This window comes from Callorhinus ursinus, unplaced genomic scaffold, assembly GCF_003265705.2.
Source record: "Callorhinus ursinus isolate GAN/ISIS: 27379988/994484 unplaced genomic scaffold, GSC_fseal_2.0 scaffold140, whole genome shotgun sequence".
Taxonomy (NCBI): domain Eukaryota; kingdom Metazoa; phylum Chordata; class Mammalia; order Carnivora; family Otariidae; genus Callorhinus; species Callorhinus ursinus.
In genome coordinates this window covers 5,654-27,904 of record NW_027397202.1, presented here as the reverse complement: position 1 = coordinate 27,904, position 22,251 = coordinate 5,654, and the positions used below count along the sequence as shown (strand labels likewise).

At 44.6% G+C, this 22,251-nt stretch overlaps 1 protein-coding gene and 2 pseudogenes across 6 annotated transcripts in view; 1 reads left to right on the top strand and 2 right to left on the bottom strand.

The window, feature by feature from the left end:
* The window catches only part of PPP6R2 (protein phosphatase 6 regulatory subunit 2), a 69,935-nt gene extending 56,496 nt beyond the window's left edge, over window positions 1-13,439 (bottom strand). For 3 of the 6 annotated variants that reach the window (XM_073890324.1, XM_073890328.1, XM_073890326.1), the window contains exons 1-2: window positions 13,294-13,435; window positions 2,023-2,152 (exon numbers count right to left, since the gene is read on the bottom strand). The gene's annotated coding sequence lies outside the window, so the exon portion shown is untranslated. Of the gene's footprint in view, window positions 1-2,022; window positions 2,153-13,293 lie in introns of all 6 variants that reach the window. The other 3 variants (XM_073890327.1, XM_073890329.1, XM_025858637.1) reach the window with 2 other exon arrangements.
* On the top strand, window positions 2,699-2,871 carry LOC112813640 (U2 spliceosomal RNA; annotated as a pseudogene).
* On the bottom strand, window positions 10,134-10,243 carry LOC112813641 (U2 spliceosomal RNA; annotated as a pseudogene).
* Window positions 13,440-22,251: the final 8,812 nt, after the last annotated feature.

Genomic DNA, 22,251 nt, shown 5'->3' with positions numbered 1-22,251 from the left:
TGCTCCGCAGGAAGCCTGCTTCTCCCTCTCCCACCCCCCCTGCTTGTTCCCCCTTTTTTGCTGTCTCTCTCTAAAATAAAAAAAAAAATAAAAAAAAAAAAAAAAGAAAACATTTACCAATAACATTGCTACGGGTTTTTGCCAAATAAACCTGATACACAATTCTGTACTGAAATTTGTATTTTCTTATCACTCTGAGGAATGATCCCACTCTCTGTTGGCTTCTATTCATGCTAACGTGACATCTGTTGTAGGTTACCTGTAGCTTAAGAGTTCTTGTCTCTGTTGCTACACGACTGCAATGTATGGATGTGGGGTCTTTTTATTTATACCACTTGGGACATAGTGTGCTTCCTCAATCTGTGGATTTATATCTCTTACTAGTTTCTGAAAAGCCAAAGCTATTAATACTTTGAACAACGCCTCTCCTCCATTTTCCCTATTTTTCCACCCTGGGACTCCAACTACACATTTACGGCACAATTTTATTCTCTTACCCTCATTTTCCAACCCCCATCTCTCAGTGCTGCAGGCTGGTAATTTCTTCAGACACATACTTCAGTTCACAAATTCGGTCTTCAGCCATATTTTAACCTGTTTTATCTACATATACTGAGTTTTTAATTTCAATATCATTTCCATTTCTGAAAGTTCTATTTGGGTCATTTTGCTACTTTGCTTTTCATTACTAATGCGTATTCTGTTCTGTATTACTTCAAACACTTTACATTAGTATATACACTGCATCCAATTATTCAATAACTGCAGGCCTTGGGGCATCTCATCATGCTAACTCTTCCCCCCCAGGGGTGTGTATGTTCTCACTATAAGTTCAAGTTTGCTTAAATTTACTCTATAGAAATCCCAAGGGCCAAGGCTCAGCATGCTTTCCTCTGAAGATGATTTGTTTTCTTTAGTAAAGAACAAAGGAGTGCTATCACAATTCCTCACTGTTCCTTTTTAAAAATTTTTTTCTTTTTTAGCCTTTAGAGAGTTATCTTAGTTGGTTTTTTTGGGGGGGTGTTTTATTTTTTAAAGATTTATTTATTTGAGAGAGTGCACGCATGTGCACACGGGCCGGGGGGGGGGGGGCAGAGAGAGAGAGTCCTGAAGCAGACTCCCTGCTGAGCACAGACCCTGACTCAGGGCTCAATCCCAGGTCCCTGAGATCATGACCTAAGCTGAAATCAAGAGTTGACCTGGCTTAACCGACTGAGCCACCTAGGTGCCCCAGGTTTTTGTTTTTGTTTTTTTAAGTAGGCTCCATGCCCAGCATGGAGCCCAATATGAGGTTCAAACCCACAACCATGCGATCAAGACCTGAGCCGAAATCAAGAGTCCGACTAAAGGACGCCTGGGTGGCTCAGTCGTTAAGCATCTGCCTTCAGCTCAGGTCATGATCCCAGGGTCCTGGGATAGAGCCCCGCATCAGGCTCCCTGCTCGGCGGGGAATCTGCTTCTCCCTCTGCCTCTGTCCCTCCCCCTCCCCTCCTGCTCCTGTTCTCAATCTTCTAAAAAAAAAAAAATCTTAAAAAAAAAAAAAAAAGAGTCCGACTGAGCCACCCAGGCGCCCCGAGTTATCTTAGTTTTTAATGCACTGAAATGCCCCTGAGAAATTACATTTATTGTCATTTATGCAGCATACAGCTGGACTGCAACGGGTGAGCCTTCTGAGAGCATCTAATACTGGAGGAAGCCAAGTCCTTCCCTGGCTTTTCATCTTGTGTGGGGAATGTATGCTCTGGATGGTGACCATGACAGTGTCTGTTGCATGTGCTCTCCACACGTGAGACATACCCATGACCCGCCCCGTATTTCTGGATTAGGGAGACCAAGTAACTTTTCCACAACAGAGTATCTTACAACCAGATACAGAAGTATCAAAAAACAACCAAAAGACAATAAATCATATGTACACCTTGAAATGAAGCATTTTGCTGTCATCCGTCTCTGAACTTCCACTTCTCCAGTATATTTGCATAAATTACAATAAAGAAGAATTAAAAAGGAAAATTATCTTACCTTTTATGGAAACTTCTTGCTTAATTTTATATTCAAACAAAATATAAAAACATTTGGGGTTTTTTTCTTGAACTATATGTAACCTTAAGGAAGATTTTTTCATTCAGTAGAAGATTTATAATCTCTTCACCTGAAAAAGAAGAAAAAAATTTATTTTAAGTTCTGCCTTTGTAAAGTTAACTTGCCAAAAGAGTAGAGAAAAGGAAAACAAAAATCAGTATCTTAACTTAGTATTCAAATTATCAGAACATTTTATGATTAAGGAACTAAACATTCCCGTCTTTGCTCATGCTACAGACAACGGTATTGATGATACACACCCATGCTCTAGCTGGGTAACTAGCTCAATGTTTGGAATGTCGCTCCAAAGAATTCACATGAGAAGGGTCTCCATGAAGTTGTCCAGTTTTGTAACTATACACCATCACCACGAGGATATGCACATCCCCAGGCACAAGATGACTGGAGAGCTCACTGATAATCCACTGCAACTTCTAGAAAAGTATAGAACCTGGGATTTTTCATTTTATATGTGCATGAAAGCCATGATTTTACCTTTTGAAAATTATACTTTAGCAACAGAGACAGGGGACGGCTCTAGAATATGAGACTTAGGAGACATAATCACTAAATGAAACATTTAGATCTTGAGTCCAATCAGAACAAATCAAATGTAATCACTTCTCATCAAGTGTATTTTCTGTTCTTAAATATCTGATATGAGTCCTCTGTCTGAGGACAACATGTTAAATGGATTTTTGGAACTAGAAGATGGAGTATGAGCTTGCTCCATCCATCCTATGCAACAAAACCTGGAATTGCAGTACCACCAAGAACAGTGCACCCCCCCTTGGGGGAATTAAAAAAAAAAAGGGACAAATCAAATATAACTTACATTTGAAGCTACTGGGGAAATCTGAATAGGGACTGCTATTAGATGATATTAGGAATTACTACGAATTCTTAGTTGTAATGGGATACGATGGCTATGTTTTTAAAAAAATAAAAACCGTTTTTATCTATTAGAGAGAAAAAGTGAGTATTCACGGTAAAATAATATTATTCTGGGATTCACTTCTAAAATACTCCACCAGAACACAAGAACCAAACAAATTTTAAAAGTGTAAGAGGGTAAGGGACAGATGGGGGAAATGGCAAAGTACTGATCACCGTTGAAGCGGGTGGTGAGTATGAGTGCTCACTGGAATGCTTTCTGTATATCTGTGTATTTTTTTGTATATTTTTAAATTTCATATAAAAACCAAACCAAAAAAGACAAAGTTATGCTAGTAAGCCAGAAATAAGTCAGTGTTACCAGCTTCTGAAATAGATAATTCTTTTTACATCTAACACTTCATAATTAAAATTATTAAGTTGAATAACTCAACACTGGCTTTTTAACACTTCATATGCAGTTTTCAAAAAAATGAAGTATTTCTGTAAGATTGACTTTAGGCCTGTTTATTCTGACTCTGAACTAATGTTCATTTGTTTGTATTTATGTTCAACTGGGGGAAAAGGGATTGCTAATCTGCTATTGTTTATTTAATTTTTTTTTTACTTAGGTAAAATACTCACATGGCTCCAAAGTCAAAAGTACTTAAGAGGTGCCCCAGACCAACAGACCCACTCAATGGAGTGGTAGGGCTGAGAGCTGGACAAAGACACTGCAGGTCCTGCAGGCTGGGCTAGGGGTTCCAGCCGAGGCGGAACAAAGACCCTCCCCAAGCACGAGGTCCTGCAGGCTGGGCTAGGGGTTCCAGCCGAGGCGGAACGAAGACCCTCCCCAAGCACGAGGCACACAGCAAAGACCCGACTAAGGCCCTGCCTGCAGGGTAAAAATTACAACCCGAGCAAAGGCCACACCCAAACACTAAGTGCAAAACCAAAACAGGTCTACTCAAAGAATAAAACCAAGCTTGACAGGACCACAATGATCTTCCAATAATCTAACTGTCTGCCAGAACAAAACTCAAGATATAAGCCAGATACCAACATATAAAAAAAGTTACGATACATACAAAGCAGCAGAAAATGTTAACTATAATTTTTTTTAATTAAAAAGCAGCTGGGGGGGTGCCTGGGTGGCTCAGTCGTTAAGCATCTTCCTTTGGCTCAGGTCATGATCCCAGGAGCCCCGCGTTGGGCTCCCTGCTCAGCGGGGAGCCTGCTTCTGCCTCTCTCTCTACACCTGCTGCTCCCCCTGCTTGTGCTCACTCTCTCTGTCAAATAAATAAATAAAATCTTAAAAAAAAAAAAAAGGCAGCTGGGTGGGGAGGGGAAACCTGTGTCGACTGAGCATCTAACTCTTGATCTTGGCTCAGGTTGTGATCTCCATTTCAAGGGACTGAGCCCTGCACTGGGCTGCTTGCTCAGCAGAGTCCCTCTCTCTCTCTGCCCCACCCCCCACTCGGGCTCTCCCTCTCTCTCTCTCTCTTAAAAAAAAAAAAAAAAAAAAAAAAAGCAGCTGGGGCGCCTGGCTGGCTCAGATGGTGGAGTGTGCTACTCTTGATCTCAGGGTTGTGAGTTTGAGCCCCATGCTGGGTGTAGAGATGACTTACAAAAAAAATCTTAGGGGCTCCTGGGTGGCTCAGTCAGTCAAGCGGCTGACTTACTGGTTTTGGCTCAGGTCATGATCTCACGGTGATGAGACGGAGTCCTATGTCGGGCTCTGTGCTCACTACACGGTCAGCTTCAGATGCTCTCTCCCTCCCTCTCAATCTCTCTCTCAAATAAGTAAATAAAATCTTTAAAAAATAAAATCCTTACAAATTTTTTTTAAAGCAGCTATTAGAAACAGACCACAGGATGTCTCACATGGTAGAATTAGCAGAAACAGAACTTAAGCAGCTATAATAAATATGTTCAAAGACTTATAGGAAAAGATAGTGATAATGAATGAAAAAACAGAATCTTAGAGATGGAAAGAAATGGACACTACACAGAAAAACAAATGACTAGTCTAGAACGGAGAGTGAAATATCTGAAATAAAAATATACACTGGAGAGACTGAATAAAAAAAACTGGGAGACTAAAGAAAGTGTCATTGAACCTAAGACAGAAACTATCCAATCTGAGGAGGGAGAAAAAAGTTTGTTTTGTTTTTTTAGAAGGGGGAGGAGAGAGGGAAAGAGAGAGAGACGGGCAGGCAGAGAAAAGGAGCATCTTAAGCAGGCTCTGCACCCAAAAAACGGTTTTTTAAAAATGAACAGAGCCGGGGGGCCCCTGGGTGGCTCAGTTGGTTAAGCATTCGACTCTTGATTCTACTCAGGTCATGATCTCAAGTTGTGAGACTCCGTGGGGAGTCTGCCTGGGATTCTCTCTCTGCCCCGCCCCTCCCCCACTCATGCCTGTTCTCTCCCCCATTAAAAAAAAAATTAACAGCAAAAAGGAAGGAAGGAAGGAAGGAAGGAAAAAGAACCGAGCATCAGTGACCTGTGGGACTACCCTTGTAACTGGAAGTGGTTTCCCATACCTGTAACTGAAACCCCAAAGGAATATGAGACAAATAGAGCATAAAAATACATGAAGAAACTACAGCCAAAATTTTTCCAAATTTTGTAAAAGAATCCCAAAAGAAAATACCTTACAAAAGTCTCACCCCAACCCTGTTCCTTCATCCTGCTCCCCTCCTCTCAATGTACCTATTTTTATTATTTTTCTGATTTTTGCTTCGCTGCAAATATATACTTTTTTCATATTCTTTCCAACACTTCTTGTACAAAACTACATTCTATATCTTGGTTTTTTCCACAGAATACTTCCTGGGGCACCTGGGTGGTTCACAGACTCTGGATCTCAGCTCAGGCCATGACCTCGGGGTCTGGGATCAAGCCCCATGTTGGGCTCCGCCCTCAGGAGGGACTGGGCTTGAGAGTCTCTCTCCCTCTCCCTTTGCCCCTTTGCTCACAAGTCCCCGCCAAATAAATAAATCTTAAAAAAAAAAAAAAGCCTCTTCCTTACTCCTTTCTTTTTTTCTTTTTTTAAGATTTTATTTATTTATTTGAGAGAGAGTGGCGGGGGGGCAGAGGGAGAGAGAATCTCAAGCGGACTCCATGCTGAGCCCTGAGCCTGACGCAGGGCTCAATCCCACGACCCTGAGATCACGACCAAAGCCATAATCAAGAGCTGGCTGCTCGGGCGCCTGGGTGGCTCAGTCGGTTAAGCGACTGCCTTCGGCTCAGGTCACGATCCTGGAGACCTGGGATTGAGTCCCACGTCGGGCTCCCTGCTCAGCGGGGGGTCTGCTTCTCCCTCTGACCCTCTTCCCTCTCATGCTCTCTGTCTCTCATTCTCTCTCTCTCTCAAATAAATAAATAAAATCTTTAAAAAAAAAAAAAAGAGCTGGCTGCTCAACTGACTGAGCCAACCAGGGGCCCCACCTTACTCCTTCCTTAAGTGAACATTTTTACTGATTTTAAATACAGTATAAAGGAAAGCACACAAATCATAAGTGAACAGCTCACTCAATCTTCACAAAATAAACCCATTCGGGTGCCTGGGTGGCTCAGTCAGTTAAGCGTCTGCCTTCGGCTCAGGTCATGATCCCAGGGTCCTGGGACCAAGTCTCACATCGGGCTCCCTGCTCCGCGGGGAGTCTGCTTCTCCCTCTACCCTTCCCCCTGCTTGTGATCTCTCTCTCGCTCTCAAATAAATAAAATCTCAAAAAAACAAACAAAACAACCCACCATCCATGCAGCCATACCATCCAGTTCAAGAAACTGGATTACCAGTGCCCAGAAGTACCCCTCATGTCCCCAAAGGTGCCAACCACAGTCCTGATCTGAATCGTATCACCAAGGATTCACACTCCTGTGGTAACTATACAGCACTCCTTCCTTTATGTTGACTGACCCCTAGTGATGGACACATGTTGTTCCAGTGTTTTGCTATTACAAATAATTCTGCAATGAACAGTCTTTTGCAAAGTCATTTCATATTTTTGCCAACATAGCTTTAAGACAGATTCCTAGATGTGGGATTGCTGGGTCAAAGGACAAATGCACATATAAATCTCCAAGATACAAATCCTCCTCCAGAGGCATGGTACCATTTTGCATTTTTACTGGCAAGAAGACAGTTTCAACACAGCTTTGTCAAAAGAACAAATAGTTAAAATTTTGGATTTCTGCCAATATGCAGGGTGATCAACTGTCCCAGTCTGCTAAGGACTGAGAGATTTCCCAAAACAGAGGACTTTCAGCGCTAAAACCAGGAAAAGTCCTGGGTAAACCAAGACTGTTGGCTACTCTACCAACATGGTGAGAAGTGGTATCTCCATATAGCTTTGGTTAGTATTTTTATTACAAAGAGCGGTAAGCACCTATTCAATTACATAAGGTCCATTTTTATTTATTTTCCATAATCTATTCCCATCTTTTCCCCATTTTTCTCTATCAGGTTATTTTCTTTTTCTTCTCTATTTCTATGTTCTTTTAGTAGTAGTAGTAGTAGTAGTAGAAGTAGTAGTAGTAGTAGTAATTGCTAACACCCAACATGGGGCTCAAACTCACAACCCTGAGATCAAGAGTAGCACACTCCTCTGGCTGAGCCAGCCAGGCGCCCCTCTATGAATTTTTTTTTTAAGTTTTTATTTAAATTCCAGTTAGTTAACATATGTGTTATAGTTTCAGGTGTAGAGTTCTTTCAACTATTAGAGATAAAAGCTCTTTGCTATGACTGAAATTCAACATATTTTTCTATTGTCATTTGTCTTTTGACTTTGCTTATGGTGATTTTTGCAATGCAGTTTTCTGTTGTTAATATAATCAATTTTATCAGTCTTCTTTTACTGTTTCTAGGTTCTGAGTCATAGTTAAAAAAGTTTTCCCCAGTCCTAAGTTATAAAGAAACTCACCTTTGTTTTCTTTTAGTACCCATATGGTTTAATTTTTTACACTGTAATCTCTGATCTATTTGGAAGTAATTATTTCATTATTTATTTTGACTATACAAGAGTTAAAGAGAATAAGATAAAATACCCTAAGGTCTATGATAAACAAGACTATAATCTATGTATGAAACCTGTCTCCAGGAAAGGCATATGTCACATTTGCCCCAAAACGTGTCCCATGTGCTACCACTTGTACTGCTAGATTTTGTTTTTGTTTTCTTTAAACATTTTCTGTTCAGTTTAATACACTTGTCTGTAGGGTAATAAGCCAAAGAGAAGCAATTCTCCCATTTTCCAACAGCTACTGGAGGAAGCCCTGTATGGAAATGGAGGTAAAATGAAAAAAAAATGTTTTAACACCTAAGGAGACATCACACACTAAGAATCAATCTATCTCGGCAGAGAACTAAACCAAAATCTGAAGGAAGAAACTGCTATCTGGACAGACATCCCCAGGGTTTAATGAAATAAGGATAGTCAGTCCCCTTCCCAAGGTCAAAGTTTCTTTTCACGTCTTTCTTTTCTTTTTTTTTTTTTTTAAGATTTTATTTATTTGACAGAGAGAGAGAGCACAAGGAGGGGAAGCAGCAGGCAGAGGGAGAAGCAGGATTCCCGCCGAGCAGGGAGCCCGATGCGGGACTCGATCCCAGGACCCCGGGGGATCAGACCTGAGCCGAAGGCAGACGCTTAACCGACTGAGCCACCCAGGCGCCCCTCTTTTCACACCTTGACAGAGAAATAAAAGTTCTGAAATGAAATGGATATAAAATGGAAAGAGAATGTTTTAAAATTCAGGTCTCCCGTGGATATTACATTAAAATCCATCAGATCACACCTGTTCAGTTCTCCTACCTAAAAAAAGTTGTACCTAAATCTAATCACCCTGTCAATCTCTTTACTGGAAATATGAGAGAAAGGAACAAGTTAAACAATACAAAAGGAGGCAACTAGTGAAATCCAGAATGTGGGAGCTTACAGGACAAATAACCAAATTTCTCCAATAAACCAATGACACAGAAAGGGTAGGCAGCTCTAAGAATAAGGGATTTGAGAGACACTTAACAGTGTGACACTTTAACTTCGGTTCAAACCAACCAACTATAGAAGGCACTTTTTAGGCTGAGTATGGACCTGAGATCAGCAGGCATGTAAAATGGCATGATTTCATGATTTCTAGAATTTGCTTTTAAATACACCAGGAAAAAAAAAAAAGATTGGGAGTACAGACAGGCAAAGCAAGACTGTCAGAATGTGGTAACTATTGAAACTGTAGAGGCCAATGGCAGGCTGCCCCAGAATGGGCCACTTTGGCATAAAGATTATTTTGAGTTAAAAAGTCATCAAAACCCAGCAAATCCAGGAAAAGCTCTTTACCTCCCCTTCAACTGCCTAAGAAGAATTTAGATAGAGGAGCTCCTCCAAAAAGAGCTATCACCATAGATAACTACATCATACTATGAACTAGGTAAGGCCGACAGGGAGAAATACAGCAAGGCCTGTCTGATCCAAGTCCTCTCGGCCTCCCACTGTTCCTGAGTGGCAGCAAACATTTGTTTACTAAACATTTACTCTTTTTCACCTTCCTGTGAATTGCATTCCTTCCCTTTGAAGTCCCAAAGCCCCGCCCCCTCCTTAGTTCAGAATGACATGTATACTATGTTGCCCATCTTTGGAATTTCCATATCTGTTTGGACTCCCTATACATACAAAATTAAATTTTATTTTCTCCTGTTAATCAGTCTCATGTCAATTTGATTCTTAGTCTGGCTAGAAGGAGCTTGATGGGGACAGGACATTCTTGTTCCCAGACAAAGCTAAGTAAAGGGTATCTAGAGATTTGTTACCTAATTATCTCTATCTGTGCCTATGTGTAGGTGTGTAATTACCCATCAGAAAACTCTGGCCTAGTGAGCCACATTCTAAGAGTCTTGGGGGACCTTAAAAGGAGATCACCAAATCTAAGGGAAGACAACTAGTACCCTTGCTACCCAGACCAGTCTCTGCCAAATGCCCAAAGGTGGGACTTCCCCTGGATGTGGGAGGCCAGGTTCCACCAGCTTAAGATGGAGCATGTCTAACCAGTCCCTGGAAACATGGTTGTTTGAAGGCTTTCTGGGACAAGTCACCCAGACTGGGTGGGGCTCCTTGGTGATTCAATCCTAGGAGGATTTTCATAGACCATCCCCAGGAAACAGACAGTGGAAGTGTCAGACAGCAGAGGAATGGGAGAGATGTTACTTCATGAAAACAGGTAGTCAGGTTGTCTAATATTAAACTGATAGGAACACACAGTACAGTTGATCTTAGCCAAAAGGCCGAGAAGCAATCAGGTTGTCTAACAGGAGACGACTCAGCGATGTCTTGCATGGTCACCTAATGGAGTATCCACAGCAGGTCCAAAGGTTAACAGAGCTGAGCTTCAGAGTCTGACCTTCTAAGGATGATATTCTCTTCTCCCTGAGGCAGGTAGAGGGCCGTGGGCATCTATCCTCAATCACATCCTCAGCCTTAAAAAGGAAGGAGCTGCTGACACCTGCCACGACCCGGGGGAGCCCTGAGGACACTGTGCTGAGTGAAATAAGCCAGACCCAGAAGGACAAATCCTGTCTGGTTCCATTTCTAGGAGGCACCTGCAGTGGTCAGACCCGGGGGGACAGAGAGTAGATGGTGGGGCCGGGGGCTGGGGACCGGAGAAGGGTTGGGGGAGGAGATAGCGTGATAGGGACAGTTCCAGTTTGGGGAGACAGAAAAGTTCTGGACACAGGCGGGGGTGACTGGTGCACAGCCGGGTGGATGTGCTTAGTGCCTCTGAAGTGCACACTTAAAAATTATTAAAATGTGTGCAAGACTGTTGAATCACAGATCTGTACTTCTGAAACAAATAATACAACATATGTTAAGAAAAAAAAAAAAGAAGAAGATAGCAGGAGGGGAAGAATGAAGTGGAGTAAGTAGGAGGGGGAGACGAACCATGAGAGACGATGGACTCTGAAAAACAAACTGAGGGTTCTAGAGGGGAGGGGGGTGGGGGGATGGGTCAGCCTGGTGACAGGTATTAAAGAGGGCACGTTCTGCGTGGAGCCCTGGGTGTTATGCACAAACAATGAATCATGGAACATTACATCAAAAAATAATGATGTAATGTATGGTGATTAACAGAACAATAAAAAATTTAAAAAATTATTAAAATAAGTTTTGTGTTATGTATAATTTACAATTAAAAAATTAAAATAATTTTAATTTGGGGGCCCCTTGGGGCGCCTGGGTGGCTCGGTTAGTTAGGCATCTGCCTTCGGCTCGGGTCATGGTCCCAGGGTCCTGGGATCGAGCCCTGCATCGGGTTCCCTGCTCTGCAAGGAGCCTGTTTCTCCCTCTCCCCTTTGCCTCTCCCCCTGCTTGTGCTCCCTCTCACTATCTCTGTCACTATCTGTCTCTATCAAATAAATAAATAAAATCTTTAAAAATAATTAAAAAAAAAAAAAAAGAAGAGGCCTTGGGCAAGCCAGTTAGCCTCTCTCTGGGCCTTGGGCTCCTCATCTATGAAGGGTGAGGTAACACCCTACCTGGTACACTGCCAGTGAGAATTAACAGAAGAAATCAACGTAAAGATTTTAGAACACCTGACACACGAAAGACCTTAGTCCATGTTAGCTGCTGTGAGTTTTTATTGTTATTAACCTATGGAAGTAACTACCAGAATTAAACAGCTATTAAGAGTTCAAAAACAGGGGCGCCTGGGTGGCTCAGTCATTAAGCGTCTGCCTTCGGCTCAGGTCATGATCCCAGGGTCCTGGGATCGAGTCCCACATCGGGCTCCCTGCTCCTTTGGAGCCTGCTTCTCCCTCTGCCTCTCTCTCTCTGTCTGTCTCTCATGAATAAATAAATAAAATCTTTAAAAAAAAAAAGTTCAAAAACAGGGGTGCCTGGGTGGCTCAGTTGTTAGGCATCTGCCTTCGGCTCAGGTCATGATCCCAGGGTCCTGGGATCGAGCCCCGCATCAGGCTCCCTGCTCCACGGGAAGCCTGCTTCTCCATCTCCCACTCCCCCTGCTTGTGTTCCCTCTCTCGCTGTGTCTCTCTCTGTCAAATAAATAAATAAAATCTTTAGAAAAAAAAAAGTTCAAAAACAGTTGTCTCTATGGAATAGAACTAGGGGAGGGGAAGGCTGCATGTAAGAACCGATCTTTTAATTAGAAGCCTCATATTTGTTACTTTGTTAACAATTAAAAATCCATTTCTTAAAAAAGCTCTATCAGAGAATAAGATATACAAATATATGGAAATAAACTTGACATTCTAGAGGACAACATTTCCTAGCACAATAAATAACTGGGGAAACAACAGAGAAAAACGATCCCAACACAGGTGCCAGTGAGAGCTTCCCCGGCCAGGGGGGTGTCTGGGAGCAGAGACCGGGAGGGGCCCGCAGGCTGATGAGGGAGCAGCTGCGGACAGCTGAGCCTCTCCTGCCTGCAGGTTTCTAGCTCCTGGCTCTGGTAGGTGTCCCCAGAAAAGGGGCCAAGAAGAAAGTGGAGCCTGTTCCTGGAGAGTGAGTGCGTGAGAGCTGCGGTCAGAGAACAGGAGAGCACAGCCTATAGCTAATTCCAGATGCCAGGAGGGTGCAAAGGAATTTTTTAGAAAGGAAGCCAGCTCTATTCAGAAGTGAATCCCCTAACCTCACACTTGCAGAGCAGGAGTTGTCTTACAGTGGCTACAGGGCAGTGCCCAGTCCCAGATTTCCAGTTCTTTGGCCACGTCCCAACGCAAGGGCTGCGATGCAAAGGGCTGCAGAGTGGGAAGGTGTTAAGGGGAAGGAAACTGCCAGAGAAGACAGCAGGTGGAGTGACGTCTGCAGCAGGACCACAGGGCTGACCACGGGAGCGGGGGCAGGTCCAGAGCAGACACAGGGCAAGGGGACACATCTGCCAGTATCTACAAGAAAAGCACGAAACCCAAATTTTCTTAAATCCCCAAATCTTCAAACGTTAACAACTAATTTAAATTTTTAACACCATGTGAGCCAACACTACAAAGAATAAGTGCATCTTCAGGCTGACGGTGTCTCTGCCGGAGAGCTAGCCTGCCTTCGTGCCCCCGCTGGCTCCAGCCTGGGAGCCACAAGGATGAGACGGGACCCACATAGAGGCAGTGTATCCACCTCACACCTGGCCTTCCGTGAAAACTCAACAACTTGCAGTTAGCCTGAGTGCCACTAACCCCAACAGCAGCCTGCTTAGGTGGCTGCACACTCCTGGGGCTTCAAGCTCCCAAAAGCCCCATTTCTCCCCCCCCACTGATGGAGCTCAGTCTCAGGTCACCAACACATAGCCCCACCAGACACCTTGAACAAGAGCTGTCAGGCCTGAGCAGGTTCTCACCTTCTCCTGGTTTTCTCAAGAGCTTCCTCCTGGCTGTTGAGTGTGATGAAGAGATGACTCAAAGGGAGAGCTGAAAACCTTCTATCTACTCACTGCTAGTCGTCATGACTACTCTGCCTGGTTAAGGATAGAGCTTGCTGGCATTGTCAGCACACACCCTCCTCTTCCCTGCTGGAGACAAACACAGAGGCCCAAACAAAAAGCCCACCAGGGCGGCAGACCTGAGCATGGGGGGGTGGGGGTGGGGGCTCTCTGGCATGAAATCCAGTTTCCATCACTGACTAGTCTTGCAGTCCTGGGCATGTGCCCAGTGTGTGTGTGATGCAAGTAAAGGTGGGACTCAGTGACAAGGAGCTATCATGATTGCCGCCACTTGGTCTAGGAAAGTGGCCAACACCAGAAGCCTCCCTGAGGCCCAGGGAGAAAAGGAGTCAACTACAGATCTTCCTCAACTTACAGTAAATGCCGAATACCTCGTGTAATGTACCGCCTACTGTCCTCAAGGTGAGAAACAGCATGGCTGTCAGGGTACCGGTTGTTGATCTCGCGATCGCGGGCTGACTGGGGACTGTGGCTGCTGCCCAGCGTCACAAGAGGATGGTGCCACATACTGCTAGCCCAGGGAAAAGATCCAAATTCAAAATTCCAAGTACAGTTTCTGCAGAATGCATACCACTTTCACACCACCGTAAAGTTGAAAAATCAAACGCTGAACCATTGTTAGATTGGGGTCTGCCTGCACGGGGAGCCAGAGGCATACCACAGCAAGGGCCCAGTGTGCACCCGCCCACAACTAACACCAAACAGTGCCTGCACTGCATGTGTTCTCGGCACCGTACTCCTGGGAGAACCAGAACCAAGGGCGGGCAGGGCACACTCTGGGCCCGGATTCCTGGAAGGACAAGTCAGTGGAGATGTGCGGCTAAAAAGCGCTGCCAAACAGGCAGCATAAAACCCCAACAAGCACCAGGGCAGAAACCAGGGCAGTGGCCAGAGCTGAGCCCACACAGAAGCACAAGACAACTAAGCCAAGGAACTCTGACTGCAGGCTGCACCTGCCAGGAGAAAGGAAAACAGCAGGAGCTGCTTTTATGGACATTTCACCGTTTGCAGGCACTGCATGAGCTCAGTACAACTAACCAACCACTAACCCCAGTTCACAGGTTAAAAAGCAGGGATCTCGATAAACACAGCACTGGCCAAGGCCACAGGTTAATAAATGTCAATTCAAAACTAGAACCCAGGGCGCCCGGGTGGCTCAGTCGGTCGGGCGACTGCCTCCGGCTCAGGTCATGATCCTGGAGTCCCGGGATCGAGTCCCGCGTCGGGCTCCCTGCTCGGCGGGGAGTCTGCTTCTCCCTCTGACCCTCTTCCCTCTCGTGCTCTCTGTCTCTCATTCTCTCTCTCAAGTAAATAAATAAATAAAATCTTAAAAAAAACCAAAAACTAGAACCCAGGTTGGCTGACGGCAAAGTCCATATTCTCAACCTCCACAGGACACCAGATTCTGGCCCCGTCCATAAAGAAAAAAAGGAGGTATCGAAGGAGTTACAGAAAGGGTTATGAAGACGGGGGGAGATGACATGAAGGTACTAACCAGGACTGAGCCACGAAAGGGACGGAGGAGGGTCTCAGAGACTCAAAGGGGAATGCGACCCTGAGGAGAGAAGGGCACGTCTCCAAAATGGAGCAGTCAACGGGGTTCTCTGTGGGGTGATAAACTATTCTGGAGTTACTGGTGCCGGCTGCCCTTGTGGATGTACTACAAGCCACTGAACTGCACACATTAAAGGGTGACTCTATGGTACGTGAATTACATCTCACCCACGAAGGGGCAGTCGTGGGCTGGCAGGTGGCAGTTACATTCGTGAAAAGGAGCCCTGACAGGCTTCAGTGTTGCTAACAGCCCACACACAGGGCACGGGGCACCCTCCACTCAGCAACAAATGAAGAGAATGAGGCACACAGCCCCACCCTCAGGAGCCTGACCTCTAGCAGAGCTTCAAGGTCTCCACCCAGAGAGGGTCCTACCTTTAAGCCTGAGGATGGAGCCACTGTTTCCCTGTGCCTTGGGGCATTCTATGGACAGGGATAAAAATACCAGCTTCCCAGGGTGGATAGCAGTGCGGACTGGGGCAAAGCTCAGTGCATGGAACCTGCCACAGGCACGGAGCACACCGGCCTGTCTGTGTTAACACCACGATGGTTACGAGCGGAGGACGTGCCCCGTACAAAGGCACTGAGCCATGGCGGCCGCATCCTTGGCCCCGCATACAGCTGCCTGGTCTGCGGTCAGCCCCTCCACTTACTGACCTGATTACAGTTCTTAAACTCTATGTCTCAGTCCCCCAACTACGCAGTACAGATGAGAATGGTATCTCTCTCAGAGGACAATGTGAGTATCAAGCAAGATAATCTGTATGAAGTGCTCAAAACATGGCTGGCAAACTAAGTGCCCAATAAATGTCCGCAGTTATCATTAGTCAGGGAGCAGGAGTTGGTCAAAGGCTTCCATGAGGAAACCTGGCTTGAGTTCTACTCATTTTATTTATTTTTAAAGATTTTATTTATTTATGAGAGAGAGCGAGCGTGCAAACACACGTGCGAAGCAACGGGGAGGGGCAGAGGGAAAGGGAGCAACAGACTCTGCTGAGCGGGGAGCCCAATGCGGGGCTCCATCCCAGGACCCCGGGATCACGATCCCAGCTGAAGGCAGACGCTTAACTGAGCCACCCAGGCGCCCGTTTTACTCATTTTAAATTAATGACCAGGGGTGCCTGGGTGGCTCAGTTATTGGGCGTCTGCCTTTGGCTCAGGTCATGATCCCGGGATCCTGGGATCGAGCCCCACATCAGGCTCCCTGCTCAGCGGGAGGCCTGCTTCTCCCTCTCCAGCTCCCCCTGCTTGTGTTCCCTCTCTTGCTGTGTCTCTCTATCAAATAAATAAAATCTTTAAAAAAAAAACAAAAGCTAATGACCAGACATCTCAAGTGAACATTAATATAGCATAGCCTTTGAACTCTAAGAAGTTTCCCTCTCTTAAGACAACTGAGACAAATTTTATTTATTTATTTTTAAAGATTTTATTTATTTATTTGACAGAGAGACACAGCGAGAGAGGGAACACGAGCAGGGGGAGTGGGAGAGGGAGAAGCAGGCTTCCCGCGGAGCAGGGAGCCCGATGCGGGGCTCGATCCCAGGACCCTGGGATCACGACCTGAGTCAAAGGCAGACGCCCAACGACTGAGCTACCCAGGTACCCCTGAGACAAATTTTAGATGGGCGCTAATTCTATATAGCTCCTTGCACCCAGAAGTCTGGTCAAAAAGAGGGGGAAAAAAAAGGAAGTGAAATCCACCTGCCCATCCTGTGACCCCTCTGACCTGCTGTAACCACCAGAGGGCAGCAGAGGACAGGGGCCGTTTTCAGAGCCAGCTTCCAGTCCTGCCCTCTAGGAACCCTGGGACAGTGTGTGAAGAAGCCCTATCCAGCCTCCCTGAAGAAGCCTGGAGAGAGCCCTAAAGACGCAGCCAAGGCCCCAGCCACATGGGAAGCCAGGCAGACAGAGGAGCAGAGAGGAGCCATGCCAGCCAAGCCCGGCCCAGCCCAAACTGGGCTCAACCCACAGACTCATGAGCAAAAAGAAAGATTTTGCTATTTTAAGTCACTAATCATTGGGGTGCTCTGTAACAAAGGAATACGTAACTACCATAACAACCATTTTATTCCTTCTACTCTCTCAACTCTCCAATAACCTTACCCCTTAATTCATAAAAAACGCCAAAGGTCTCAAGAGGGAATTCTCCCATCTTCCCTCTATCAAATCACCACATCCACTGCTTTCCTTCCCATTACAGTGGAGAAAAGGGTCCTTGCTCCCACCAAAGGCCAGTCCCTCCACCCTTCACACTCTCCCAAGATTGCTCCTCTGGTGTCTCCAGACCCTGGCCCTCCACTAGCATATTCCTGTCACTGTGCATGCACACAGGCACACACACCCCTGCCCCACAGACAACATCTCTCCAATCCCTGTTCACAGCAATGCTTCCTGAAAGAACTACTGTCCCCAACCCCTCTCCTCCCATCTGGCCTCTCTCCCCAGCATGCCACCAAACTACTTTTGTCAAGGAAGCCAATGACCACCAAGGACCACCTCTCAGCCCTTCCCTCACTCTACACCCCACAGCTTGCCACCAGACTCTTAAGTACCAGCCTCTCTTAGCCTCCTTGACGCCATACTCTCCTAGTCTCCTCCAGCACCCAGAGCTACTCCAGGTCAGCTTCTATTTCCTGTGCTCACCTCCACAGTGGGCACACCCCAATGTTTACCCTGGTCTCCCTTGTCTTCCCCTGTCAGGCATGTATAACGCAGGGTTTAAAAGTGCAGGTCTGGGATGCCTGGGTGGCTCAGTCAGTTAAACATATGCCTTCAAGTCATGATCCTGGAGTCCTGGGATCGAGCCCTATGCTGGGCTCCCTGCTCAGCAGGGAGTCTGCTTCATCCTCTGCCTCTACCCCTCCCCCTGCTAATGCTTGCATTCATGCTCTCTAACAAATAAAATCTTTTAAAAATTGAAAAAAAAAAAGCCTGAAAGTTCTAGCTCCAGCTCATATCAGACTAATCTTCTTACCACTAATAATAAACTGTACAAAGTATAAAAAACAGCTCTTTGAAGGTGTTGGGGAACAACCAGAAACATGAAGAACCTGGAGGAAACACAATTACTGGAAGGAGAATGAACTCTGAGCTCCACACTGAAATGGCTTCTGACCTGAGGGCACTTCCCAGCTCTCTCAGAACAGGAGGCCACAGTACTAGATGACTGCAGGCTTAGCTGTCTTACTACAGGAGGAACAGAGGTCAGAGTTCAAGGCTATTGGAATGGCTAAAACTGGGCGACTGCTTCAGCTCAGGTCATGGTCCCAGGGTCCTGGGATCGAGTCCCACATCGGGCTCCCGGCTCCACAGGGAGCCTGCTTCTCCCTCTGACTCTCTCCCCTCTCATGCTGTCTCTCTCTCTCTCAAATAAATAAATAAAATCTTAAAAAAAAAAAAATGGCTGAAACTGAAAGGGAAAATCCCATAAGTCTGCATAAAGTTCCTCCCAAATCCTTGGCTGACTCCTAAACTGCACATGGTAGGAGGAGGCACCAACAAATCAAGCAAAAAAAAAAGTCAAACTCATAGAAACAGAGTAGAAAGTGGCTGCCAGGGGCCAGGTGCAGGGGAGACGGGAAGGCTGGTCGAGGGTCCACACTCTGAGCTTGGAGACGAGTGAGGTCTGAGGGTGTGATATGAAGCGTGGTGACTATGGCAGCTGACACTGTATGGAGTAGCTGGGATCTGCTGAGAGAGCACAACCTAAATGTAAACACACACACACACACACACGAATACGGGAGGTGACAGATGCGATGATTAACCAGATAGGGAGAGTCCTCTCACAACGCATACATATATCAAATCATCATAATGTACTTTAAATAACTTATAATTTTGTCAATTTTATGTCAATAAAGCTGAAAAACACCAAGGAGAAAGCAACTGTTGTGAGGAGAAAGAGCTAAGCAAAGATGTCAGCAGCTGTCCAATCCTGGGGAGACAGAATTTGGAGTTTCAGTTCTGCCAAATTAGAAAGGTTTTCCATTAAAAACCTAGACAGGCCACACCTTAGAGGAATAAAAACCATGTTCCAGAACTGAAATGTTATGTCTCAAAACTTAGAGCAAAAACAAAAGATCCACCCTACAGGCTACATGCTTCTATAGGGATCAAGATGATCTCCCAAAAATTTAACAGTCTGCCTTCACAAAACTCAACACTTTATAGGAAAATAACCCAAAACAGAGTCTCTAGAATGTACCACCCATAATGTTCATTATATAATTAAAAATTACTAGACATGCAAGGCAGAAAAATGTGACCCATGATCAAGAGAAAAAACAATCTACAGGACCCACAAATGACCATATGTTGGAATTGGCAGATGAGAACTTCAAAACAGCAATTATAAATCCATTAAAAGATTTGGGGAAAACATCAGAAGGAATGAAGAAGAAAAGAATATTAGCAGAGAAATGCAAACTTGACAAAAAAAACAAAAGGAAGTTCTAGAACTGAAAAATACAGTATCTGAAATTAAAATGTTACTGGATGGAATTAACACAATGAACACAAAAAAGACAACAGTGACTGTGAAAACAGAATAGAAAACACACAAATGTAAACACAGAGACAAAGAAATATTAAAAATACAAACGTATTCAAAACCTATGGGAGGATGTCAATCTAAAAATAAGTATCACTGAAGTCCCAGGAGGAGAGGGGAAAGGTTTTGGCCATTGCCTCTCAGTATTTGAGAGGCAATGGCCAAAAACCTTCCAAAGTTGATTAAATATACCAACACACAGATTCAAGGAACTAAGTAAATCCCTAAAAGGAAAAATACAAAAGCACTACACCTAGAAAATTATAGTTAAATTGAAAGAGAAAAAATTTTAATAAAAAAGAAAGTATTTATAATAAGAAGTAGGGGCCCCTGGGTGGCTCAGTTAGTTGGGTGTCCGACTCTTGATTTTGACTCAGGTCATGATCTCAGGGTTGTGGGGTGGAGCTCCACATCGGGCTCCATGCTCAGCGGGGAGTCTGCTTGAGATTCTCTCTCCCTCTCCCTCTGCCCCCCACACTCCACACACACACATGCACACTCTTTCTCTAAAAATAAATAAATAAATCTTAAAATATAATAAAACACCTCAAACACAGTAGGAAGAAAGGTTAAGAATGATACCTGACTTCTCATCAGAAATAACAGATGCTAAAAAACAATGGCATAAATTCTTAAAAGTGCTGAAAAAAAAGCTATCAACCCAGAGGTCTATGTTCGGCAAAAATATCCTTCAAAACCAGAGGATAAAGACCTTTTCATCTTCACTACAGAGAACAGACAGGGTCACCAACGGGGAGGTGGATGAGTGGATGGGAACAATAGGGTTTGAGGGTTAGAGAGTACACTCATGATGATGAAATAACATAAAATAAAATGATAAAAAAATAAAGACCTTTCCAGACAAACAAAAGCTGAGGGACTCTGTCCCCAGCACACTCAAAATATAAGAAATGCTGAAGGAAGTGCTTCAGGCTGAAGAAAAATGATCCTATAGAGAAAACTAATCTTCAAAAAGGAAAGAACAACTTCCCAACTCATCTAAAGGGCTGGCATTACCAAACCAATGATATCATATAAAAAGAAAGTCATACGTAAATCTCTCTTATAAATATAAACAAACAAACCCTCAACAAAACACGAGCCTATCAAATCTAGCCACATATAGAAAGCATTACACACCACACCGAGAACTTATCCTAAGACTGTAAAGTTGCTTTAACAACTGAAAATCCATTAACACACCATATTGATAGGATAAAGGACAGAAATCAAATAATCTCAGTAGATGCAGAAATAGCATTTGACAAAATCCAACACCCTTTCATAATTAAAAAAGAAAAAATATGGGGCACCTCGGTGCCTCAGTCATTGGGCGTCTGCCTTCCGCTCAGGTCATGATCCCAGGGTCCTGGGATCGAGCCCCGCATCAGGCTCCCTGCTCCGCGGGAAGCCTGCTTCTCCCTCTCCCACTCCCCCTGCTTGTGTTCCCTCTCTCGCTGTGTCTCTCTCTGTCAAATAAATAAATGAAACTTAAAAAAAAAGAAAAAAGGGCCCTGGATTTCATTTAAAAAAAAGAAAAAATATTCCACAAAATAGGACTAGAAAGCAACTTCCTCAACCACTGAAGGCCCAGTATCACCACTTCCATTCAATACTGTATTAGAGGTTCTAGCCAGTATAATAAAGCAAGAAAAAGAAATAAAAGGCATTAGAACTGGACAGGAAAAGTAAAACTGTCTTCCTTCAAGATGATATGATTATATAGGTAGAAAAATCCAAAGGAATATACAAACCCTCTTCCCCCTCGTGCTATCTTTCATTCTCTCTCAAATAAATAAAATCTAAAAAAGGAATATACAAACCTACTATGGGAACTGATAAATGAATTGAGCAAAGTTGCAGGATACATGATCAGTATACATAAACCAATTATTTTTGTATATTACAACAAATAACTTTAAAAAATAGAAAATGGGGAGCGCCTGGGTGGCTCAGTCAGTTAAGCATCTGCCTCTGGCTCAGGTCATGATCCCAGGGTCCTGGGATCAAGCCCCACATCGGGCTCCCTGCTCAGCGGGGAGTCTACTTCTCCCTCTCCCTCTGCCCCTCCCCACCCCCCGCTCATACTCTCTCAAATAAATAAGTAAAATCTTTAACAAAAAATAGAAAAAAAACTCTTGGGCACCTGGGTGGCTCAGTTGGTTAAGCGACTGCCTTCAGCTCAGGTCATGATCCCGGGGTCCTGGGATCGAGTCCCGCATCGGGCTCCTGGCTCGGCGGGGAGCCTGCTTCTCCCTCTGACCTTCTCCCCTCTCATGATCTCTCTCTAATAAATAAATAATCTTTAAAAAAAAACTTTTACAAGAAAAAGGGGGGGTGCCTGGGGGGCACAGTTGGTTAAGTGTCCAACTCTTGGTGTCAGCTCAGGTCATGATCTCAGGATTATGAGATGGAGCCCCACATCGGGCTCCAAGCTCAGTGCGGAGTTTGCTTGAGATTCTCTCTCCCTCTCCCTGCTCTTCCCGCTTGTGCACTTGTGCTCGCTCTCAAATACATTTTAAAAAAAGAAAAAGCAGGGCGCCTGGGTGGCTCAGTCGGTTAAGCATCTGCCTTTGACTCAGGTCAAGATCCCAGGGTCCTGGGATCAAGCCCCACGTCAGGTTCTCTGCTCAGCGGGGAGCCTGCTTCTCCCTCTGCCTGCAGCTCCCCCTCCTTGTGCGCTTGCACGCACACACTCTCTCTTAAATAAATAAAATCTTAAAGAAAAAGAAAAAGATAGTGTCTGTCTT